The 26,294-nt window shown below is 45.9% G+C and overlaps 1 long non-coding RNA gene across 2 annotated transcripts; it reads left to right on the top strand.

The window, feature by feature from the left end:
* Positions 1-16,319: 16,319 nt before the first annotated feature.
* Positions 16,320-24,889, top strand: LOC135460413 (uncharacterized). Of its 2 annotated transcripts, XR_010443227.1 has the most exons (5): positions 16,320-16,894; positions 22,016-22,211; positions 22,420-22,546; positions 22,955-23,059; positions 24,273-24,889. It is a non-coding gene; the product is annotated as an uncharacterized LOC135460413 (long non-coding RNA). The 2 variants fall into 2 exon arrangements; XR_010443226.1 differs by lacking the exon at positions 16,320-16,894 and having other exon boundaries at positions 21,613-22,211.
* The last annotated feature ends 1,405 nt before the right edge of the window (positions 24,890-26,294 follow it).

Below are 26,294 nucleotides of genomic sequence, written 5' to 3'. Positions count from 1 at the left end.
ACCTCAGAGTGCCCCTGGGATATTTCTAGAAGAGTGGGCTTGGCTGTCTGGACCGTTCATCCAGCAGCAGACAAGGACCCCTGACTACTAAAACTCCGGACAAAACGGTATGTTCATAAATTCAAACAGTTTTAAACAGTGACCTGTAAGGCATACATGTGGTCAGGAAAGGCCATTTAATAAATCATGGGAGATGTCCCACGCAAAACTTGTGCCTCTGTAGTGCGCTTGCAAACTGAAATTGCAGCTAGTATCTGGTCAGTGGTATTTGGTTGCCAGCAGAGAGAGATGTTGAACTGTTGTACCAGGCCGGGGGAGCTCGGGCTTTGGTTGCTGGAAAAAGGGGATTTTGACATTTTTTTGTGCTGTAGAGGGCTCAGTTTGCTAGCAATTTGAGGCTAGCAGTCGTAAGAGCAAATCCTGGTCTAAGGTTGTTATAACTGTGATGTGTGTGTGCTTTGGTTACGGGGGCTGTATTTACTGTAACACTCAGTGTTCACGTTAAAGGGGTCCAGACTCTGAGAGATTATAGGGGTGGTGTTTTGCTGTTCAGGTGTTTATGCCTGTAGAATTTGAAGTATAGATGTTGAGTGTTTAAGTATTGTGTGTTTGTAAGCGTTTCCCACGAGAATAATAAGATTGTGATGCTGCTAGTTTGGGTGAGTGACTCAGTTGTGTTTTAGAGCTGTAGCGCATTTTTAAGGCAACACTGCCATCTTGCTGCAAAAGTTAAAGATGCAGCACATGGTGAGTATGAAACAGTAAAATTAGTTTATTTGAAAGAGTTGATTAGTCTCTGAGAGCTGAGACGTGAACATTTTGAAGTAAATTACAGACAGATAAAGGACAAGACCAGTTTGGTAAAGAAGAGTATAAACCTTTATTAAGGATGTGGTTTTAAGCACAGAGGTTGTGTTTGTAGATGCCGATTGCTAAAATTATAATAGAGGTAGTTTCAGTCTGAGAATCCAATCTGGCCAGAAGAATAGCGGGAATTCCTTTGCCTCAGTATTTTGGGCTCCACTTGTAAGAGCTTGTGAACCCAGTAAACTGGTGGATAGACAGGGGAAATGAGAGAATATATTTAGAAGGTTTATATCAGACATCTGCTAAGAGATTAGTAGCTTTGGATTGGGAGCAACAGGCTGTAGGGAATTTAGAAAGCCAAGAAAGAGTGAATAGAATAGCTTGTATTTGTGAGAATTTTCCTGCAGTTTTTAGTGCATCTAGAAGTTGGCATTGTGCATGGGTGTTATTGCAGTATAAGATTTGTGCAGGATGTTATTAATGTTCTTCTGCTAACTGGTACAGAGAGCGCACCCAGTGTCAACAGCTCTCTGACTGAGTTGATTTAGAACTAAAGGCTTTAAAGCTGGTTAGTGGAAAGTCACATTTAGTACCTGAGCAGTGGGCTGTGCAAGAAAGAGACTGGGAAAAGACTGTACGAATCTGTGAAGTCAAGTTTGATTAGAAGCAAGACAAAAAGCAAAGAAAGAGATAATAAGAACAAGACAAGAGTGTTAGCTTTGTTAAAGAGGAGTGATGGGAACCAACCAGACTAAAGAGATCCCTAAAAGTAGTCTTTGAGGGTGTATTTTAACACACTAGAAGGAATTAGTAAGGTACAGTGGGGTAGAAAATAAAAAGGCCCTTGTAAAATTCTGTACACAGTGGTGGCCACTTTATAGGCTTGGAGAAGGGGCCAGGTGGCTCTCAGGTGGATCTTTACACTATGAGACTTTATTACAGCTTATGTTGTTCTTGAGACAGAAGCAGAAATAGGAAGAAGTGACATATGCTGACATGTTTTTCTCCCTCCATGTCCTGGTTTAGGGCAAATTTGGGAGAAAACCTACAAAAGGGGCCCTCCCAGAAAGCCAGTCCACACAGCCCCTCCTCTGAACCGATTTGGGAAGAATTTCCTCTGAGAGAAGTGGAAGAAAACCTGTTTATTTACCAGGCAAAGCACTCCCCAGCACAAGAAATTAACAATAGCAGATGACAAAACTCATTCACCGCTCTGAAGAAATGAAAAATTCAGAAAGACTCTCCTGGGAGTGGTTGCTGTTTTCTGTCCCTCCAGTGCTGGGAAAGGCTGCTGCCTAGAGTAGACCTCGGTGGTCACAAAGTGCGAGTTCTCGGTGATTCCCCGGGTCCCAGTCCGGAGCAGATTTGAACGGTTCCAAGACAAGGGAAAGAAAAAACAGTCCAGGGAAAACTTGGACTGCCTCAGCTAGCTAAGCTAACTAAAAAGCAAAAGGAGCACTGTATTCTTCCCTGTCTGTGCCCAGACAACAACAGTGGAGTTCTGTGTTCCAGCAGACTATGGGGGAGAGTGCAGCTGATACCAAAACTCTGTGCTCCTTCTTCTCCCCGCCTTCACTGTCCGAGCCAGTCTTGAAGGCACAGAATATAGCATCCAGCACAAAGAGAACAGACGACTGGGGATACAAGCATCATAATGTCACCCTAGGACACTCCAGAACCATTCTGAGTGGCAGAGAGATTGTAGAATCAGGGACCCCCTCTGACCCCTTAGTATTCACCCTGAAAAGAAGATAACAAGGCTAGTAGAGGGAGGCTGAAATGATGTTGAAGTACATGCTCCATAAATCAATGCTGCACACATCCAGACAAGGTGTATCCAGCTGACTCACTGGAGCAAGAGTTGGGGGATCTGTTCAAACCACCCCTGAAAGGCAAGGGGGGTTGGGGGGCTAAGCAAATTTGAGACGGCTATTAACCTCAACTCCAGCTCCAGCTCTTATTCCACCTCCTGACATTTCTGTCCAAACTCCAGCTCATATTCCATCCCCCACTCCAATTAAAGCTATTTCCATTTCAACTCCAGCTCTAAACAAAGCTATTACTATTTCAACTCCAGCTCCAATTTTAAGCACAGTTGAACCAACTCCAGTTTCTATTTCAAGTTCAGCTCCAGCTTCTACTCTATCCCTCACTTTGACTACTCCACTTACTCCTAAATCTCTCCCACTGTCCAACAGTGACAGTGAGGAAGAAGAGCCCTCTCCAAAAGGTCCTACAGTATCCCGGACTCAGAAACAAACCAAAGAAATTACACAAGCACCTTTGAGGGGGGCAGTAAGTCCTGATGAGAAAACAATGATAGTTAAAATTCCTTTTTCTACAATGGATTTAGAGGTTTGAGAAAAGATTGCTAAACGTTATAGAAGTGACCCAATAGGTGTTGCAAAGAAATTAAAGTTTATGATTAAACAGCATCAACCTGATTGGTCAGATCTCCAGCTGTTGTTGGATGCCCGGGGCCAAAAACAACTGGTTTTAAAGGTAGCTAGGGGTTTAGCAGAAGATGCTTGTAAAATAACACAGAGTGATATGAGAGATGTCTTTCCTCTTCGGGATCCACATTGGGATCCTAATGATAATAATGATATGGGAAAACTAGAGGATTATCAAGACTTTATAGTGATGGGTTAGAAAGGGCAATTCCTAAAACAATGAATTGGTCTGCCCTATATACAATTAAGCAAGGTCCCTCCGAAACACCTGAATTTCTAGAACATTTGCGGGATGCAATGCGTTGTCATACAACCTTAGATCCTGAGTCTGAGGAAGGGACAAAACATCTAGTGGGTTTATTCTTAGGACAATCTACAGAGGACATTAGACACAAACTTCAGAAGATACAGGGTCCGACAGTGCAGGATTTAGAGACTTTGCTAGAAGAAGCATAGAGAGTATTTAGTAACCAGGAAGAAAGGTGCAAAGAAGAGATGAGAAAATTGGTACCAGTAGTAAAGGAAGAAAAAAAAGAGAGGCGTAGACAAGGGCTGCTAAGGCAAGGACCATCTCACCCAGGGAAGAATCAATGTGCATTCTGCAAGAAAATTAGATACTGGAAGAGCCAGTGCCCAGAACAAAGAAAAGGTAATGATCAAAGAAGAGGAGATCGAAAAGTGAAGGCAGTGGCTGCTCATGTTATAGAAGACTGAGGTGGACTGGAGGATCTTACCCTAGGAGACCCTCTGGTTATAATGAAACTAGGGAACAAAGAAACAAAAATAGAATTTTTGATAGACACAGGGGCAACATATTCAGTGTTAAATAAAGCTTTAATACCAATAACAGATTATTATGTCATGGTGTCATGGTTTGACCCGGAAACAGGATTTCTGGGATGCTGTGTGGATGGGGCCAATGAGTACTCAGATTTGAATATTGCCATCTGGCCTAACCACTGGGCAAATGGGATCCACCTCCGAGAACACAGGGTAAAAGCAGGGCTCTCCCCCTGGCAGTTCCTCTTTGGATTTCCGGCGGTGAAGGAGTTGAGTCTCTCCCCCGGCCCAGTTGCTGGCTGGGCTGGGGGAGGGGAAAAGCCATGCGGCCCAGCCTGGGAGAGGTAGGACTGGCCCCAAGGGTGGAAGGAAGAAAATAAAGAAATGCCGGGAAGCAATGGGCAGCCTGTCCCCCCCCCCCCCCCCCCCCACCTTAGAGACAGAGAGTGCAGCCGGTGTTTGTGTGCCGTTACCTTGAAAGGAGTAAACATGTGCTGGCAGCAGGCAGCCCGGCTGAGGAGATGGTGGGGGGGGTGCAGCCAGGAGTCCAGCCGCTTGGAGGAGTTTTTAACCCTTTCTTTGGACAATGAAAACTTCACAGAACACTAACCCTTCCTAGACGAGAGATAAGAGTGGAGGAGGACGAAGGAAATGAGCGAGTGATAAAGGTCTGGACCAGAGAGAGAGAGAGTGAGAGATGTTAGAAAGATGGAGAAGAGGGAGTGGCATTTTATGCTGGACTCTTTTGTGTAGCCATGGACAGAGCTATGTTTCCCTGGAATACAGAGACTGAGTCCAGGGGGAGAAATGTCCCAGAGCCAAAGAAGATTCAGTGTGGGTACCCCTCGGCCCCAGGGGGTATATAAAATATGGGGGGGACAGATGTCCCAGAGGTGAGAGATTGAGCTTCTCTGGAACTGGACACAGCCTCCTTAAAAGGACAACCCTGGAAGCAGCCCTGATTCTGGTCCGGTGGTGAGAGCACCGGAACAAGGACGGAAAAGGCCACCACGACACATGGAAGGACTCCCTTTCCTCTTGAGGAACTGAAGCTGAGCATTCTAAAGGGTGGTGCTGGACCCAGAATTGATTTTGGATTGTATTGTATTGGGAATTTGGGGGGGGAGGAGGAGGAGAGTGTTTTTGTGAGGTTTCATTTTCCTTGTTTTTTTCTCTTTCTTCCTTGTGTGTGTAGTTTAGTAATTGTTTTTGTAGTTTAGTTAATAAACTTTTCTTCTTTTTCAAGTGAGAGCCTGCTTTGTTTATTCCTGGTCAAAATCTCACAGCAGACACCAGAGAAGGTGTATTTTCATGTGGGCATTTGGCCTTGTGCCAATGTCCAACCAGAACACATGGTAAAGGGGGCAACTGGCCAATCTGAAAGAGCTTATTTTTGTAGGCCATTGAAATATAGACTTAGGAAACAATGGGGAATTCACAAGTTTTATGTATGCCCAACGCTCCATCAGCACTTTTGAGTAAAGATTTTTTGGAACAATTAGAAGCAAAAAAATAATATTCTAAAATAGAGAGATTACTTTGGAAGCTAAGGACCAACAGTATGTGGAATTCTTAAGCCTAATGCTAATAACCAATGAGGCTAAAGTTGAAAGTGAAGATGAGATTCACAGGAAAATAATGGATCAGGTATTTCCTAGGGTGTGAGCTTCTAACATACCAGGGAGAGTGAAGAATGTACCTCCAGTGCAAGTTAACCCTAAAGAAGGAAAACAACTGTCACCATTGAGCAAGAAATTACACAAATACACCGGAAGGCTGGTTTGCAGAACAACCCCTTTAATACGAAAATTCTCTTCTTTTATAGATAGGTTTGACACATTCTACTTGATTGGCTAATTAACAAAAACATCTTTCTCACAAACAGTCCTTGAGAAGAACAGAAAAACAGAGTAGGAAATCACTACCTGCAGGTTGTTTATACTAACAAGTTATCATCATTTCTCTACAACACCCTAAAAAGTCTCACAAGACCACTGTGAGAAAATTAATCCCGTTTTCTCGCTTTCTGACCAGGCTGTCACATCCACAAACAACCAGTTAGAGTTAGACAATATCCCTTGAAGAAGGAAGACAAAGAAGGGATTAGTCCAGTGTCCTGGAGTGACGTTATGATGCTTGTATATCCCCATTCATCTGTTCTGTGCCTTTAAGACCGGCTCTGAAGAGTGGAAGTTTTGTTTGGGTTTCTCTTATCAGGGACACAGAGACAAGCGGTACATAAGGCTGTTTTTTCACTTCCAGCTTCAGCTTGCTGCTTTTGCTTGCTCTCTTTTCCTGCTCTTGCTTCTGCTCTGCTTTCTGCCTCTGCTTATTAGCTAAACAGTCCACATTGCTTCCTGGACTGTTTCTCCTCTCCTGTTTCTGTGACCATCTCGAACCTGCACCGGACTGGGACCCGGGAACACCGAAGGTTCGGCTGCAGCAGCTGGCCCAGCGCCAGAGGGACTGAGAACAGAGCAACCACCCCCCGAAAGAGACTTTCTGATTTTTGCCATCTTTCTCAAAGCGGTCTTGTCATGGTTTGAGCTTGGCACAGAGCCAGTGCTCCCATGAAAACACCCTCTCCTTGGGGTCTGCTGTGAGATGTGACTAGGAATAAGCAAAACAGGCTCTAGCTTAAACATAAAGAACACTTTATTACCTAAACTACAGGAAAATAGGAAAAAACTATAAGGAAAAGAAAAAAAAAAAATTGAAAACTACAAAAAACACTTTCCTCCTCCCTACCACCATAATTTCTCAATCTGATACATTCTCTCAAATCACCAACTGCTCAGCTTGGCACCACTCTTTAGAATACTCAAACTTAAGTCTATGAAGAGGAGAGGAGTCTTTCTTGTTTTATAGTCTTTCCCTGGATAACACGCCGAAACGTCGTGTGCTTCCAATGTCAATCGGCACCGCCCGGAAAAGTCTTTTTTTCCGCTTGTGACATCTTCCTTCCATGCTCAGTGCTCTCACCACTGTGCATGGACCAGAGCGGCTTCTAGGGCTGTCTTTTAAGGATGCCTTGTCTCACTCCAAAAAGGCACAGTCTCTGCTTTGGGACATCTGTCTCCCCCATATTTTTCCAACCCCCTGGGGCCGAGGGGTCTCCACGATGAACTCTCCTGGTTCTGAGGCACTGCTTCCCCCTCAAGTGCAGTCTCTGTGTCGCAGGAACAAACTGAGTCCATGGCTACAAGAAAAGTTCAGCCAAAAGACTACTCCAATCATCTCTCTCCACTCAGTCATCTCTACATTCTTCGGGCCAGGGACTTGTCTCATCTCATCTCTTATCTCTCTTCTTATTCAGCTCTGAGGAGGATCAGCATTTTTGCAAGGCCCCAATCATGAAAGAAAGGGGTTAAAACTTCAGTCTCTGTCTGTCCCGGAGCACTCCGGCACTCCCACACACGCTGCTGCTGCGGCCGGGCTGCACCCTACTCCCCTTTCTCTTCCTGGGCCGGCTGCTGTCACATTCGGATGCCGACTCTCCCTCTCTCTCCCTCCTGGGGGGGGAATGGCTGCCCAATGCCTCTGGGGACTGCTCCTCTACCTTTCCATCTTCGAGGGCCTTCTCACTCTCATCTCTGTCCAGGCCAGGCCTACTGAAGGGCTGCCCCTCCCCCGCCCAGCAGCAGCGACTGGACAGGGGAGGGAGATCTGACTTCTTCGCCTCGACGTCTCAAGAGGCCTCTCAGGGCCGAAGATCTGCTTTTTAACCCCTGTGTATTCTCGGAGGTGTGTCCAAACCGCACTGGTCACACCAGGTGCCAATATCAAACTCCGAGCATCTATTGGTTTGACTACAGCCTCCCAGAATTCCCACTTCTTCCTGGTCAAACCACCACAGGTGTCATCGGGTATTGTTCATTTTTTGTGCTGGGGGGTGCTGGGCCAGTCAAATAAACAGGTTCTTTCCACCACTCTCTGAGGAATTTTTTCCCGAACCGGTTGGGGGGAGGGGCCGTGTGGATTTCGCTTTCTGGAGGGGCCCTCCTTTGCAGATTCTTTAACAAATTTGCCCTAAACCAGGACAAATCTTTGGTGCCCAAACGTGAGGCGAGAGAGAGAGTGGAAAAACCCTGTTTTGACTGCATTTTGGCTGCTATTACTCTGTGTTCGTTTAAATCAGCTAATAGCCCTGCTTTTTGGATTCATAATGTCTGTTGGGGTGAAGGTTTGCATGCATTTCTGGTCCCTAGGGTTTTTTGAGATTTTAATACCTCTCTGGTCCCTAGGTTTATTTTCGTATCCAGAAATAGCTTTAGTATTGCCCCTAATACGTAGTTTTTACATCAGAGGGGCTGTGACCAGAATAGCTATCCTGCTGGGTTTGGTGGCAATAATGTGCAAGAAGTTTATAAACATGCTAGGGTCTGCTCCAGGTATGACTGGTTCATGGCTATGGTTATGCATCCAGTTTGTCGCAGGAGGAGCAGGAGGGAATGAGGTTTTTCAGCCTCTGCTTTCCTCCTTCTCCTATGAATCAGTTGCATCACTAGTGAAGGATGTTCAGTTTCCCCTCAATGTTAAAGAAACCATCTTCCTGGTATTCAATCTGGTAACCTTCCTCTATACAGCCTGCTGCTTCTCTAGAATGAGGGCTGAGATTTCTAGACAGGCTGATGAGACCCCTGACTCAGGAGTAAACCCTGGTGTGGAAAATCCTAAGTGGTGTGGGAAATGGGAGGATATGGGCCAAGTCCTGAAGGAATTGTCTGACCCTATAGTGTGGGATTTTCCCCATGAACAAATTCAGAACCCAGCTGAGGTGGGGAAATATCTGAAAGAGAAGTACCAGGATGAGCCTAAGGAGAGGAAGGTCATTGCAGTGAGCTGGGCCCTGGCCTATGCTTATCGCAAACTGCTAGATACTCTAGGGCAGCAGACAGAGGCAGAGGGGCAGGGAGATAAATCAGCAACTGTCCCGGTGACTCAGGCTGCAGCTAACACTCCAGGCTCGAAGCCAGCAGCTAAACCCATGGCTGTTGCTACCAGCACTAGAAGTGGGAAATGCACAGACAAGACCAATTGACCAGTGGATGATGATGAAGGAGAAGGAACCTCAGTGCCTCCTGACGTAAAATCAGGAGTCAAAGCAGCAGGTGCAAGATCAGATGCCAATATTGAGTCCTTCTCCCTGAAGGACCTTCGTGGCCAAGAGAAGGATTACACTCAAAAGTCTGATGAATCCATAATTAGTTGGCTGGTCCGTCTCTGGAGTGCTGCAGGCAAGGCTACAATTCTGGATGGCACTGAAGCCAGGCATTTGGGATCCCTGTCACAGGATCCTGTCATAGATCAAGGAATGATGAGGGGGGCTAACTCTCACAGCCTCTGGGAACGGGTCCTAAGAAGTGTAGCAGAAAGATACCTGTGCGCAGATGATCTCTATATGCAGCAGACTCAGTGGAAGACAATAGAGCAAGGGATCCAACGCCTGAGAGAAATGGCCGTGGCTGAGATTATCTTCACAGACGATGTAACAACTAGGAACCCAGACTTAGTACCATGCACGTCTGTGATGTGGCGAAAACTCGTACGACTCGGGCCACATGAATATGCTTCTGCCTTAGCCATCATGAAGAGGGATGAGAGGGGTGAGACTGTGCTTGACATGGCAAGGAAGCTCTGAGCATATGCAGATGCTGTACAAGGCCAGACACATGCCAGAATCGCAGCGGTAGAAACACGTCTGCAGAACTTAGAGGATAAGATAGAGGAGAACCATAAGAAGCTTAGAGAGGAGATTAAAGAAGACCTTCTCCAAATTTCAGCAGTACAGATCCTAGGTTCCGGTATCCAAGGCAGACGTTTCCCAGATGGTGAGGGAAGATACACCCCACGAGCTGAGCTGTGGTTTTACCTGCATGATTGTGGGGAAAACATGAGAAGGTGGGATAGGAAACCTACTGCTGTTCTGGAACGACGGGTGCGTGAACTGAAGGAAGCCACCAGGAGGAAAGCAGCTCCAGTTGCCCGTAGCTGAACGGCCAGGTAGGATGATGATGACCTGTCTGATCCCCTCGAAGGAACATCCAAAACATACACCCAAGGAAAGAATGATAACCAGGCTTAGAGGGGCCCTGCCTCTAGGCAGGTAGAGGCCAGGGAAAATCGTGTCTTCTGGTCTGTGTGGATTCGTTGGCCTGGCACATGGGAACCACAAGAGTACAAAGCTTTGGTCGATACTGGTGCGCAGTGCACATTAATCCCATCAAGACATGTGGCGACAGAGTCTGTTTCTATTGCTGGTGTGACAGGGGGATCCCAGGATTTCACTTTGGTGGAAGCTGATGTGAGCCTAACAGGAAATGAGTGGAAGAAGCATCCTATTGTGACTGGCCCAGAGGCCTGTGGTGGTTTGACCAGGAAGGAGTGAGAATTCTGAGATGCTGTGGTCAAACCAATGGATGTTCTGAGTTTAATACTGACACCTGGTTTAGCCAGTGGAATTTGGACACACCTCGGAGAATACACAGGGGTTAAAAGCAGGGATCTGGCCCTGGGAGGCTCTCTTGGGACGTCGCGGCGAAGAGGTCAGATCACCCTCCCCTGTCCAGTCGCTGCTGCTGGGCGGGGGAGGGGCAGCCACGTGGTAGGCCCTGGGCCTGGACAGAGATGGGAGGTGAAGAAGCTTCGAAGATGGAAGGGTAGAAGATCCCAGGGAGTCAGCCCTCAGGCAGCCATTCCCCCCCCCCCCAGGAGGGAGAGAGAGAGAGCCGGCGACACCGAATGTGATAGCAGCCAGCCCAAGAGGAGAAGGGGGGGGGAAGAGTGCCCGGCCAAAGCGGCAACGTGTGTGGGAGTGCCGCTCCGAGACAGACAGAGACTGAAAGTTTTAACCCCTTTCTTACATGATTGAGGCCTTGCAAAAAATGCTAATCCTCCTCGAAGCTGAATAAGAAGGGAGATGAGAGATGAGATGGGACAAAGACCTGGCCCGAAGAACGTGAAGATGATTGAATGGAGAGAGATGATTTGGAGTGGCCTTTGGCTGGACTTTTCTTGTAGCCATAGACTCAGTTGTTCCTGTGACACAGAGACTGCACTTAGGGGGAAGCAGTAGCTCAGAACCAAGAGAGTTCATCGTGAAGACCCCCCGGCCCCAGGGGGTTGGAAAAATATGGGGGGGACAGATGTCCCAAAGCAGAGACTGTGCCTTTTTAGAGTGAGACAAAGCATCCTTGAAAGACAACCCTAAAAGCAGCTCTGGTCCATGCGTCAGTGGTGAGAGCACTGGGCATGGAAAGAAGATGTCACAAGCGGCAAAAAGACTTTTTCCGGGCGGTGCCGAAGTGACAGAGAAGCACACGAAGTTTCAGTGTGTTTCCAGGGGAAGCCTATAGAACAAGAAGGACTCCTTTCCTCTTCATGAACTGAAGTTTGAGTATACTAAAGTGTGGTGCCAAAGCTGAGCAGTTAGTGATTTGAGAGAATGTATCGGATTAAGAAAGTCAGGTAGTGGGGAGGAGGAAAGTGGTTTTTGTAAGATTTTCAATTTTTTTTTCCTTCTTTTCCTTATAGTCTTTCCCTATTTTCCTGTAGTTTAAGTAATAAAGTGTTCTTTATGTTTAAGCTAAAGCCTGTTTTGCTTATTCCTGGTCACATCTCACAGCAGACACCAGGGTGAGGGCATTTTCATGAGGGGCACTGGCTCTGTGCCAAGCTCAAACCATGACAAGGCCCCATGTATTTTGGGCATAGACTACCTTCGAAGTGGGTACTTCAAAGACCCAAAAGGACTCAGATGGGCATTTGGAATAGCTGCTGTAGAGACAGAGGGCATCCAGCAATTGAACACCTTGCCTGGGTTGTCTGAGAATCCATCTGCAGTAGGATGCCTGACGGGAGAAGAGACACGAGTACCAATTGCCACTTCCATAGTGCATCGACGGCAGTATAGGACCACTCGAGATGCTGTGATCCCCATCCATAAGATGGTCCGAGAGCTGGAGAGCCAAGGGGTGGTCAGCAAGACCCACTCACCCTTCAACAGCCCCATTTGGCCTGTGCGAAAATCTGAAGGAGAATGGAGACTGACTGTGGACTATCGTGCATTGAATGAAGTGACTCCACCACTGAGTGCTGCCATGCCGGACATATTAGAGCTCCAGTATGAGCTTGAGTCCAAGGCAGCAAGGTGGTACGCCACTATAGACATTGCCAATGCATTTTTCTCCATTCCACTGGCAGCAGAATGCAGGCCTCAGTTTGCCTTCACATGGAGGGGAGTGCAGTACACCTGGAACCGATTGCCCCAGGGGTGGAAGCACAGCCCCACCATCTGCCATGGACTGATCCAGACTGCACTGGAAAAGGGTGAGGCTCCAGAACATCTGCAGTATATTGATGACATCATTGTGTGGGGGAACACAGCCGTGGAAGTGTTTGAGAAAGGGAAGGAAATCATCCAGATCCTCCTGGGAGCTGGTTTTGCCATTAAAAAGAGCAAAGTAAAGGGACCAGATCGTGAGATTCAGTTCCTGGGAGTGAAGTGGCAAGATGGACGACATCAGATTCCTACAGACGTCATCAACAAGATCACAGCAATGTCTCCACCCACCAATAAGAAAGAGACACAAGCTTTCTTGGGTGCAATAGGTTTTTGGAGGATGCATATTCCTGAGTACAGTCAGATCGTGAGCCCTCTCTACCTGGTCACCCGCAAGAAGAACAATTTCCAGTGGGGCTCTGAGCAGCAACAGGCCTTTGTCCAGATCAAGCAGGAGATTGCTCATGCAGTTGCCCTTGGCCTGGTCAGGACAGGACCAGAGGTGAAGAATGTGCTCTACTCTGCAGCCGGGAACCATGGCTTGTCCTGGAGCCTTTGGCAGAAGGTGCCTGAGGAGACTCGGGGTCGACCACTGGGATTTTGGAGTCGAAGCTACAGAGGGTCCGAAGTCAACTATACTCCAACAGAGAAAGAAATCCTGGCTGCCTATGAAGGAGTCCAGGCTGCTTCGGAGGTAATAGGCACTGAAGCACACGTCCTCCTGGCACCCCGACTCCCCGTGCTGGGGTGGATGTTCAAAGGCAAGGTTCCTTCCACTCACCATGCCACCAGTGCTACATGGAGCAAGTGGATTGCTCTCATCACTCAGCGCGCCCGTATAGGTAAACTGAATCGCCCTGGGATTTTGGAGGTCATTACAAATTGGCCCGAAGGTGAGAATTTTGGTGTCACAGATGAAGAGGAACAAGAACCAGTGACACGTGCTGAAGAGGCTCCTCCCTATAACCAACTGCCCCCAGAGGAAACACGCTACGCTCTTTTCACTGACAGTTCCTGTCGCATTGTAGGGATGAACCGGAAGTGGAAAGCAGCCGTATGGAGCCCCACACGACAGGTTGCACAAGCTACCGAAGGAGAAGGTGGATCAAGCCAACTTGCGGAACTCAAAGCTGTTCAACTGGCCCTAGACATTGCTGAGAGAGAGAAGTGGCCAAAGCTCTACCTCTACACTGATTCATGGATGGTAGCCAATGCTCTGTGGGGATGGCTGGAGAGGTGGAAAAAGGCTAACTGGCAACGTAGAGGGAAACCAATTTGGGCTGCTGGTGAGTGGAAAGACATTGCTACCAGGGTAGGGAGGCTACCTGTGAAAGTCCGCCATGTAGATGCCCATGTACCCAAGAGTAGGGCCAATGAGGAGCACCAAAACAATGAGCAGGTAGACCAAGCTGCAAAGATAGGGGTGTCCAAAATAGACCTAGATTGGGAACATAAGGGAGAGTTATTCCTAGCTCGATGGGCCCATGATGCCTCAGGCCACCAGGGCAGAGATGCCACCTATAAATGAGCACGAGACCGAGGGGTGGATCTAACCATGGACAGTATTTCTCAGGTTATCCATGACTGTGAGACGTGTGCTGCCATCAAGCAGGCCAAGCGAGTGAAGCCCCTGTGGTACCGTGGGCGGTGGTCCAAGTACAAGTATGGGGAGGCCTGGCAGATTGACTATATCACACTGCCCCAGACACGCCAGGGCAAGCGCTACATGCTGACCATGGTGGAAGCCACCACTGGATGGCTGGAAACCTACCCTGTGTCTCATGCTACAGCCCGGAACACCATCCTGGGCCTGGAGAAGCAAGTTCTGTGGAGACATGGCACCCCTGAGAGGATTGAGTCAGACAATGGGACTCATTTCAAGAACAGCCTTATCAACACCTGGGCTAGGGAACATGGCATTGAGTGGATATACCATATCCCCTACCATGCACGAGCTGCAGGAAAAGTGGAGAGGTACAATGGACTACTAAAAACCCAGCTGAAAGCTTTGGGTGGGGGATCTTTCAAGAATTGGGAGCAGCATCTGGCAAAAGCCACCTGGTTAGTTAACACCCGAGGTTCCACCAACCGAGCAGGTCCTGCCCAGTCTGAGCCCCTGAATGTAATAGAAGGAGACAAAGTCCCAGTGGTACATATCAGAGGTTTGTTAGGGAAGACTGTGTGGATCAATTCTGCCTCGAGTACAGACAAACCCATTCGTGGGGTTGTCTTTGCTCAGGGACCAGGTTGCACGTGGTGGATAATGCAAAGAGATGGAACAACACGATGTGTACCTCAGGGAGATCTGATTGTGGGGTAAGAATGATATGGGGATAAGGGGTGGAATGTCCTGGGGTGACATTATGATGTTTGTATCCCCATTTCTCTGTTCTGTGCCTTTAAGACCGGCTATGAAGAGTGGAAGTTTTGTTTGGGTTTCTCTTATCAGGGACACAGAGACAAGCGGTACATAAGGCTGTTTTTTCACTTCCAGCTTCAGCTTGCTGCTTTTGCTTGCTCTCTTTTCCTGCTCATGCTTCTGCTCTGCTTTCTGCCTCTGCTTATTAGCTAAACAGTCCACATTGCTTCCTGGACTGTTTCTCCTCTCCTGTTTCTGTGACCATCTCGAACCTGCACCGGACTGGGACCCGGGAACACTGAAGGTTCGGCTGCAGCAGCTGGCCCAGCGCCGGAGGGACTGAGAGCAGAGCAACCACCCCCCCCCGAAAGAGACTTTCTGATTTTGTCATCTTTCTCAAAGCGGTGTCATCGGGTATTGTTCATTTTGTGTGCTGGGGGGTGCTGGGCCAGTCAAATAAACAGGTTCTTTCCACCTCTCTCCAAGGAATTTTTTCCCGAACCGGTTGGGGGGAGGGGCCGTGTGGGTTTTGCTTTCTGGAGGGGCCCTCCTTTGCAGATTCTTTAACAAATTTGCCCTAAACCAGGACATCCAGCAATTGAAATTTTTTTACAGATAGGGCTATTAAAAGTGTGTCAGTCTGAGTTCCATACTCCTATTTTACCTGTTGAAAAGCCTGATGGATCATACCGAATAGTACAAGGTTTAAGAGCTGTTAATAAGATAACTGAAGATTTATACCCAGTGGTTGCCAACCCCTGCACTTTGTTAACCTGTTTAACACCTGAAATAACATGGTTTACCATTTTAGATTTAAAAGGCATTTTCTTTTGCCTTCCTCTCCATGAGGCCAGCCAGAAAATTTTTGCATTTGAATGGGAAAACCCCCAAACTGGACTCAAAACCCAGCTCACATGGTCAGTTCTACCTCAGTTTTTAAGAACTCTCCCACTATATTTGAAGAACAACTAGCAAAAGATCTGGAATCCTAGGAAGCTCCATCAGGAGAAGGAGAAGGAGAAGGAGAAGGAGAAGGAGAAGGAGAAGGAGAATGACAGCTGTTACAGTATGCGAACAACCTCCTGATAGCTACCAAAACTCAAGAGGTGTGTGTGGAGTGGATGGTAAGCCTCTTAAACTTTTTGGGCCCACAGGAGTACCAAGAATCCCAGAAGAAAGCCCAGATATTGAGGCAAACTGTTATTTATTTGGGCTATGAGGTTAGTGCTAGACAAAGAACCTTAAGACAGGATTGCAAAGAAGCAATATGCCAGACCCTAAAACCCCAGACAGTACAAGAACTGAGAACCTTCTTGGGCATGACAGGGTGCTGTAGATCATAGATTTATAATTATAGAGTGTTAGTCAAACTCCTATATTACTTAATTGCAGAAGGAAACAGAAACTTCCAATAGACAAAAGAAGCAACAAGAGCCTTCACCCAACTAAAGAAGGCCCTCATATCAGCTCCAGCCCTGAGACTTCCAGATGTGAGTAAACCATTCTTTCTGTTTTCTCACAAAAAGCAAGGGATTGCTTTAGGAATACTAGCACAAGATCTGGGCCTGTATCGCAGGGCAGTCACCTTGTTGGAAAAGAAATGAAATTTGCCAAAATGTTTTATTATAGTTTAGTTGTGAGTTTTGTGTGAATTGGTTTGTAAAAATAATTTTGTAGCCGTTGATATTATGTGATTGAGTTTTGTGTAACCCTGGCAAGTAGCTTTAGAAACCTAATAAACATTAAGCCAGGGTAGGAGAGTAAGAAGACTAACCAGTTTGGGGATAGCATACAATAGGACAGGTAGAAGATTTATGATTTTGCTCGTGAACTAGGGAATGTATTACAAGGGTCCGTAGTTTGGCGAAGGTCCACTGTTTCTTGGAGACTTTGCGAAGGGCCACTGTTTCTTGGAGACTTTGTTATGAATTGCTTGTGTATAAAAGGAAAACACCCATGTGTGAATTTTGGGGTTCTGTTTTTGGGGACGCTAGTCCGCAGGCCCCCGGGCCCTTCAATAAAGCGCCGCACAAAACTTATCCGAGTTTTGTGTCCTTTATCATTCGGGCAACAGTTTTCTGGCGACCGCGGCAGGACTCCGAGGGTCGCTGGGGCGGTTCGCGTCTCGATCCACTCCAAGCCGGCGCCGAGCACTTCTCGGAGGAGTCATCGGGTCGTGCCCGACCCCCCGCGCCTGTCGGACGACTGCAGAAGGTAAGCCCGAAGGCGCTTTATATTGGAAAAAGGTGATAATTGGATTTGGTTTGGTGGTTAATGGAAAAAGCCTAGGCTCCGGCCATAAGACGTCTAGGGTACGCAGGTCCGGAATTCGCCTCCTATTGTTTTTTTTGGGGAAGGACGGCGAAAAGGTATATTGGTTTATTGGGATTAAAGGTGGAATAGGAATAAAAAAAAAAAAAAAAAAAAAAAAAAAAAAAAAAAAGGTTAAAGGCTGTAATATGATGTCTTTTAAAACTTTTAAAACTTTGGTGCAGGCCAATGGAAAAATACCTGGAAATACGCCATTAGGTTGTATATTGAAAAGGTGGAAAGGTGAAGGCTTTTCTCAAGAGTTAGATAAGAGCAAAATGATAGATTATTGTAACCGTTGGTGGCCTGAATATGAGATTGGGGAAGTGGGATGGCCAGTGAATGGTACACTGGAATTGGGGATAATGGAATCTTTGATGCACTTTTTAAGGAGGAATGAGAAATGGGATGAAATAGCATATTTAGATTTGTTTTTCGTTTTATATCGGAAAGAAGAATGGCAAAAGGAGTGTGGTATTTTGGTTTTACAGATGAATGATGAGAGCAGGTGTGTTGGATGTAGAGAAAGAAAGGAGCGTGATTTGTATCCCCCGATTGAAGAAGATTTGTCCTATTGTGTAGCACCTCCAAGGGGTCCGGTTGTTCCTAATGTACCTTTTGCTCCTCCTGCTGACATAACTATAAAAAGGGCATCTAGTGAGAGTGACAGTGATACTGAAAAGAGTGAAAGTATTAAAAGGACTCCGTTAGCAGAGCGGACTCGCCAAGGAAGGAAGGGGCAGAAGGGGCCACAGTTAATTGCGCCGTTAAGGGAAGCTGTGGGACCACAGGGAGAAAGGATACTCATAAAGGTGCCTTTCTCTCCAGGGGACTTGGTAATATGGAAACAATCGGCTGGAAGTTACCGGGAGGATCCCGAAAGGGTAGCAAGGGTGGTTAAAATGGTGATAAAAACTCAGAATCCGGACTGGAATGATTTACAGGTATTATTGGATACTATAATGGATTCTACAGAAAAGGAGATGGTTATTAAAGCTATGAGAGAAAAGGCTCGTGAGGAGATTAGGTTGCGACAACTAAATGAAACAGTTGATGAATTGGTGCCAAGTGAGGAACCCAGGTGGGATCCAAACTCTACGGGAGGAATAAGGGCTGTAAAACGATATCAGGAATTGTTGGTGGAAGGAATTAGAACAGGAATTCCTAAGACTATGAATTGGTCTAAGCTGTATTCGGTCAAGCAGGACAAGAATGAGTCTCCGTCTGCCTTTTTGGAACGGTTAAAAGACACGGCTCGGAAGTTTACTAATTTAGATGTAGAAGATCAATCAGGGAAACTTCAATTGGCATTATTGTTTTTAGGGCAATCACAAGAGGATATTAGGAAAAAGTTACAAAAGTTGGAAGGGGAGGATACTCGGAATTTGGATAAAATGTTGGAGGTAGCATGGAAGGTATATAACAACAGGGAAAAAGAAACTGCAAAAAGACAACAAGCTAGTATTTTGGCTGTAATGCAACAGACAGGGGCAGGAGGAAAATTCATTAGGGGACGAGGTCGGGGAGGAGCTAATCGCGGACAGAGGGGGATGATGAGAGGTCGGGGAGGATTTGGGTTTGCACCTAACATGGGGAGGTTGGATCCAAACCAGTGTGCATTTTGCCGACAATTGGGGCACTGGAAAAATGAATGCCCGGTTAGAGGGGGGAATATGGGGTTAGTTGGGAATACTCATGTGGGAGGATTTACGGGAGGACCAACAGAGGCAGCTCAAGCACTAGTTTTGGGAAATTATCAGAATCAAAGCTGACTAGACAAAGACCTGAGGGTAGTTTTAGAGATAGATGGGAAGGGTCAGGAATTTATGGTAGACACTGGAGCTACATATTCTGTACTTAATAGATTATTAGGACCTTTGAGTGACACAACTGTACAGGTGGTGGGGGCAACAGGGAAGCTAGAGGAACAACCATTTTTACAACCTTTAAATCTTAGGTTTGGGGGGAAGGAATTGGATCATCAATTTTTGTATATGCCAAATTGCCCCACACCCCTTCTTGGCAGAGACCTATTGTCCCGACTTAATGTGAAAATAATATTTGAAGGGGGAAGGGTGAAATTGGAGATACCTGAGGAACAAATAGCAGGCATTTTTGTGATTAAGGAAGTAGATGCCTCTCCTATTCCAGAAGAAATTGAGCAGGCTGTAGTACCCTGGGTGTGGGAGTCGGGGGTCCCCGGGAAATCTAAAGCTGCCCAGCCAGTAAAAGTGGAACTTAAGGAAGGGGCCCGACCAGTGAGGGTAAAGCAATACCCCTTGAAGCTTGAGGCAAGGAGGGGAGTAGCCCCGTTAATTAAACAATTTTTGGTTCAAGGAATATTACAGGAATGTGAATCGGAGTATAATACTCCAATTTTTCCAGTGAAAAAGCCTAATGGTAAATATCGTTTGGTACAGGACTTGAGAGCGATTAATGAAATAGTAAAGGACATACATCCAGTTGTTGCTAATCCTTATACATTGTTAACATCTGTATCGGAGGAGTTTAAATGGTTCTCTGTGATTGATCTTAAAGATGCTTTCTTCTGCATCCCACTGGCAGTAGAGAGTAGGAAATATTTTGCCTTCGAGTGGGAGAGTCCTGATTCTGGGAGAAAGAGGCAGCTTACGTGGACCAGACTGCCACAAGGGTTTAAGCTCAGCCCCACTATTTTTGGAAATCAACTGGCCAAGGAGCTGGAGGAATGGAAGATAACCCAGGTAACAATATCTCCATCCTTGTATGTAGTCCTGCAGTACGTGGACGACATTTTTCTGGCCACTAAGGAAAGGGACACGTGTGTGGAATTAACAATTAAATTACTTAATATGCTTGGCCAAGCAGGGTATAAGGTCTCTAAGGAAAAAGTTCAATTGATCAAAATTAGTGTTATTTATCTCGGTTGTGAGATCACACAAGGGCAGAGACGTTTGGGAGTTAACCGAATAGAGGCAATATGTGCTATTCCTTTGCCTCGCAACCATCAGGAATTGAGATCTTTTCTAGGAATGGTGGGATGGTGTCGACTGTGGATCATGAACTTCGGTCTCCTAGCCAAGCCACTGTATGAGGCCTTGAAGCAGCATCGGTTGGAATGGACGACACAACAAAAGAAGGCCTTCCAGGAATTGAAGCAGGCACTAAAGGAGGCCCCAGCCCTAGGACTCCCTGACCTGACCAAGGAATTCCAGTTATATGTAAATGAGAGGCAAAAACTGGCATTGGGGGTCCTCACCCAGAAGGTGGGATCATGGAAGAGGCCAGTAGGATACTTCTCTAAACAACTGGATTTGGTAAGTTCCGGGTGGCCCTCGTGTTTACGAGCCGTGGCAGCAACAATAATCCTTATTCAGGAGGCCCGGAAATTGACTTTGGGGGCAAAAATGAAAGTGTTTGTTCCCCATATGGTCATGGCTGTTTTGGAGCAAAAGGGGGGGTCACTGGCTATCATCAAGTCGAATGTTGCAATACCAGGCTATCCTGAGAGAACAGGATGATATTGAAATAAAGACTACTAACCATGTTAATCCAGCAGAGTTTTTACGCAGTGACCAGGAGGCTGGGGGACTGGTGCACGATTGCGTGGAGGTAATTGAACAAGTGTATGCCAGCAGACCTGACCTAAAGGATGAACCATTGGAAGACCCTGAATGGGAACTATACACTGATGGATCCAGTTTTGTTGAGAATGGGACTCGCTATGCTGGGTATGCAGTGGTAACATCGGATCAGGTAATAGAAGCAAAGGCTTTGTTACCTGGAACTTCAGCCCAGAAGGCAGAGGTGATTGGACTCGCCAGAGCTCTGTACTTGAGCAAGGACAAAAGGGTTAATATCTGGACAGATTCTAAATATGCCTTTGGTGTGGTTCATGTGCATGGGGCGTTATAGAAAGAAAGGGGGGCTTTTGAATTTACAGGGAACCAATATCAAGCACCGGGAGGAAGTGCTACAGCTACTGGATGCGGTACATAGTCCCAAAGCAGTTGCAGTAATGCATGTTAGAGGACATCAGAATGCAGAAGGAGAAGTTTACAGAGGAAATCGATTTGCTGATGTTACAGCACGGCAAGTGGCACGGGAAGTATGGACTCAAATGGCATTGGTACCGGTAAGAACAAATCCGGCTACCCCGTACCTGAATCAGGAGCCCAAATATTCAATAGAAGATGGAAAACTAATAAACTTGCTAGGGGCACAGAGGAATCAGCTCGGGTGGTATGTTACGCCGATGGGACAAATAGTGGTACCGACTCGCATAATGAAATTTATTTTGGAATCAGAACATAATAAATGCCATTGGGGGGCAGAAGCATTGGTAAAATTTTTAAAGAATGAGATAATCTCTAATCAGATGTTAACAATGGCAAAAAGAGTTAATGCAATGTGCCCGGTATGTTTGAAAAATAATCCAGTAGTTAGGAGACAAATACAAATGGGAAAGTTGCAAATTGGGCCACAACCGGGAGATTACTGGCAAGTTGATTTTTCTGAATTGCCTAGGGCACAGGGATATAGATACTTGTTAGTGTACGTATGTACGTTTTCAGGGTGGCCAGAAGCTTTTCCGTGTAGAACTAATCAGGCTAAGGAGGTGGTAAAAACCTTGTTAAAAGAAATAATACCAAGATTTGGAGTACCCTTAGGATTGTCGTCAGATAGGGGTCCACATTTTATAGCCGGGGTAGTGCAGGAATTAGCACGGATGTTAGACATAACCTGGAATTTGCATACTCCCTGGAGACCTCAGTCTAGTGGGCAGGTGGAAAGAATGAATCAAACTCTGAAAGGACAAATCAAAAAGATTTGCCAGGAAGCTAAACTGCACTGGCCTCAGGCTTTGCCTTTGGCCCTACTCAGGATTCGAATTAAACCGAGGGAAAAGGTAGGCGTAAGTCCATATGAGATACTGTATGGCAAACCATATCATGCAACTGTATTAAAAGGGGAGGTACATGTGAGTGGGGATCAGGCAATTGCAGAATATGTTATGTCACTTAATAAAATCTTGAATTCTTTAAGAAATACGTTACAGTGGAATAAACCGCTCACGCTGGAGAACTCTGTCCACGACATCCAGCCTGGGGACCAAGTGTACATCAAGAAGTGGATTACGGATCCGCTACGGGAATCATGGAGCGGACCCCACCAGGTGATGATGACGACCTACACGGCGGTGAAGGTCCAGGGGATGGACGCTTGGATCCATTACACCAGGGTAAAGAAGGCACCGTTCCAATGGGAAACCCAGATAGTGTCTCCAACCCGGATGATCTTCCGCGCAAAGCCGCCTTCTTAATTATATTGCTGCTAGTAATCATGAGACTGGTACCCGTTCAAGGGTCTATTTTAGTACAGGCTAAAGAAACAAAGGTTACAGCCATGGAAGGGATGGATGTTCAATTAACTTGTGTTATGTTTCACAGCCAGAAAGTTGAGGCCAGTGAAGTTATTGCAATATGGCAACGGGGGGCTGAAAGAAGCCGAGGCAAGACAGAAGTCGGTTGGGATCAGGATAAACAACAAGGAAACACGGTACTGAATCTTACTAAGGTAACCACAAACGATACGGGAGAATATACATGCTTGGTCAAAATACGGGATAGTTTTGATTACAAAAGAGTGAGTATGAGTGTTTTGCCATGGACAAGGGATCGTGCTGGGAGGAAGCAAAATAGGGAACTGACCTGGGACAGAGTAGAGGACGGGACGAGCTGGTGGGAGAAGGGAGGCAAAGGTTGTGGGTGGTTGAATGTCACTAATCCTAGAATAGGGAATGCATGGTGGAGGCATGACAGAATGATGTCATCCTCACAGGGACACGGTGGAAGGAGAAGACGGGAGGCTAATGATACAATAGAACGAAATGCTGAGCAGGAAAACCTAGTGGTAGGATTAATTAGAGATTTTGGGATCATGCAGAACGTGACTAAAATAACAGCTTGTCTGCCATTACCACAGGCTGCAGGTGAACCAATTCCCTGGGGAATAATACCGGTAACCAAAATGCCTGAATCATTCAAGAATGTTTCATGGTCCTGCCAGTCAGTTCCTAAACAAGTAGAGGTATGGAGGGATTTGTGCATGACCACTCGGGCTATGACTAAAGAGGAATGTGAAATGAAACCAAATCATTTTGGTTGGATTCAAAATACCAGGAGGTGTTTGATTGCAACCCCAGTAGATGAGCCATGCAATACAGTACGAATAAGAACAAAATCCCAACGAAATGAGATGAGTTGTCAGAATATCACACAGAATTTTGATACCTGGAAAAGTTGGAAGACATTGTGGGGACCCAGTGTTTTGGAACACTATAGTTACCTTGGGGAAGTACAATGGTGCATCCAATGGTCAGGGGTAAAGAATCAGTCACATTATAGGGCCATCATCACGTCTACATCTTCCCGAGAGTTCAGACCGCAGAAAGAGGATTGGAATTGTACTGAGGTTTTTACATGTGATACACCGGAAGACCGAATTGGATTGGTACCGGTGAAAATGGCATTAAAATGGGGATGTGAGTGTAGGGGGTATAATCACACGGTTAGCAGAGACTCCATGGATGGACCTATAGATTGCAGCTATACTACAGTGCACAGTCCTGGAAATCTAGTCTGGGTGTTGGGACACGGACAGTGGACCACACATTTATCTTTAGATGGATCAGTAACACAAATTACCCTAGGGGTTCCCACGTTGTGTCCATACTGGAAGCAGAATAGATTGATTCAAAGGAAAGGACTTAACAAGAGGGAAGAATCCCTAGAGGAGCAGTGGCATGAACCTGGCACAGGAGTACAATTTGGGTGGATATTAGAGTCATTATTCCCTCCGATAGCAACATATCGAAATAGGGAAATGCTCAACAACTTGTTAGGACAGACAGAAAGATTGGCAGCAGCTACTAAGAAGGGATTTAAAGACCTAAATTTGCAATTGCAAGCTACATCAAGAATGACCTTACAAAACAGAATGGCATTGGATTTGCTACTGTTAAAAGAACATGGAGTTTGTGGTTACCTGAGTAGGAGAATAGATCATTGCTGTGTACACATTCCAAATGTTACACTTGAAGTGGAGAAAGATATTTCCCAATTGGCAGAAGTAGAAACAAAAACCAAGGAAATTGAAAGGGAAGCACAGCATAATTGGATAGGAGCAGTATTTGATTCTTTGGGGCTTCACCTGTCTGGCTGGATTACTTCCGTTATACAGTATGTACTAATGCTTTTGGTATTTTTGGTGACTATATGGATTGTATATAGATGTCTTTTAGGTGTGATTGAAAAGGAAAGGAAGCGATCTATCCGGTTGCTGAAGGTGATGACCCGTGGGCGGCAGAACGAAGAACATCCCCCACCTTGCTATGAAGATGTTACTGTCAATACCGTTGGTTGAGCATCCTTGCAGCAGGACTGAAGGATGCTCAAAAGGGGGGAAATGTTGGAAAAGAAATGAAATTTGGCAAAATGTTTTATTATAGTTTAGTTGTGAGTTTTGTGTGAATTGGTTTGTAAAAATAATTTTGTAGCCGTTGATATTATGTGATTGAGTTTTGTGTAACCCTGGCAAGTAGCTTTAGAAACCTAATAAACATTAAGCCAGGGTAGGAGAGTAAGAAGACTAACCGGTTTGGGGATAGCATACAATAGGACAGGTAGAAGATTTATGATTTTGCTCGTGAACTAGGGAATGTATTACAAGGGTCCGTAGTTTGGCGAAGGTCCACTGTTTCTTGGAGACTTTGCGAAGGGCCACTGTTTCTTGGAGACTTTGTTATGAATTGCTTGTGTATAAAAGGAAAACACCCATGTGTGAATTTTGGGGTTCTGTTTTTGGGGACGCTAGTCCGCAGGCCCCCGGGCCCTTCAATAAAGCGCCGCACAAAACTTATCCGAGTTTTGTGTCCTTTATCATTCGGGCAACAACCTACCTCTCTAAGCAGCTGGATGCAGTGGCTAAGAGATGGCCAGGGTGCCTAAGAGCCGTTGCAGCAGTAGCAGTGACCATCCAAGAAGCATGCAAGGCCAAAAGGTGACTGTGCTAGTATCCCACACAGTGTCAGCAGTCTTGGAGGTAAAAGGCGGACATTGGCTTTCCCAGCAGAGATTCTTGAAATGCCAAGCTATAACAGTAGAATAAGATGATGTAGAAATAGTAGTAACAAATATTGTGAACCCAGCTTCCTTTCTCAGTGGTAGTATGGGATGACCAGTGATCCACGATTGCCTGGAGACCATCGAAGCTACCTACTCCAGTTGCCCAGATCTGAAGGAAACCCCTCTCAAGGACACTGAGACCTGGTTTACTGATAGAAGCAGTTATGTAATCAGCAGAAAAAGACATGCTAGGTATGTGGTTGCCATGAGCCAAGAAGTAATAGTCTAGATCATTACCAACCAAGACCTCAGCACAGAAGGATAAAATAATTGCCTTAACTCAAGCTTTAAAGCTGGCAAAAGGAAAGAAAATTAATACTTACACAGACTCAAGGTATGCATTTGGAGCAGTCCATGCACATGGAGCTATCTAGAAAGAAAGAAGACTGTTGAACTCACAAGGAAAAAGCATTAAACATGCACAAGAGATAATAAAATTGTTAGAAGCAGTCCAGCTACCTGCAAAGGTAGCCATCATACACATCAAGGCACACCAAAAAGTGAGCTCTGAATTGGAAGAAAAAAATGAGCTGGCAGACAGAAAGGCAAAAGAAGCAGCTAAAGGTGAGGTAATTGTTGAAACAGTTGAAGCAGCCTTAATTCCAGATCGGCAAATTTCTATTGAAGGTAAGCCAATGTACAGTAAAAAGAAAAGAGGCTTATTGAGAAAGAAAATGGAAGTTATAATCAAGAAGGGTGGGTTATTACAGATGAAGGGAAAGGAAGGCTTGTGATCCCCTCTGTCGCAGCTGGCCCCAGGCCAGGTAATAATTAGCATTGATTCCATGATTCACAGAAGGCTGATCAATCTCTTTATTATTATATATTATTATTGAGAAACCCAATGTTTTTATAGACAGCTACAATACAGGTAGACCTAATTGGTCCTCCAGTCCAAATACCATCACCATTGGCTAATTAAGAAACCACCCTTTGGTAAACAAATCTCCATAACACATTCCACATGTTCACAATAAAAGGTGCAACAGGTTATGATAAGAATTGTTTCTCATTCTTTTCTCTGATCTTCTCACAGCCTTCCCCAGAAAGGCCTGAGAAAGTTATGTGTTGTTCTCTGTGTCCAGACAGCTGCTGCCACACCCTTCTTATATGCTATGGTCCTTGGTGAAAGAGGAACA

Source organism: Zonotrichia leucophrys, unplaced genomic scaffold (genome assembly GCF_028769735.1).
Source record: "Zonotrichia leucophrys gambelii isolate GWCS_2022_RI unplaced genomic scaffold, RI_Zleu_2.0 Scaffold_39_496844, whole genome shotgun sequence".
NCBI lineage: Eukaryota > Metazoa > Chordata > Aves > Passeriformes > Passerellidae > Zonotrichia > Zonotrichia leucophrys.
The sequence above is the reverse complement of the archived record's forward strand: the minus strand, read 5'-3'. Positions and strand labels throughout refer to the sequence as shown.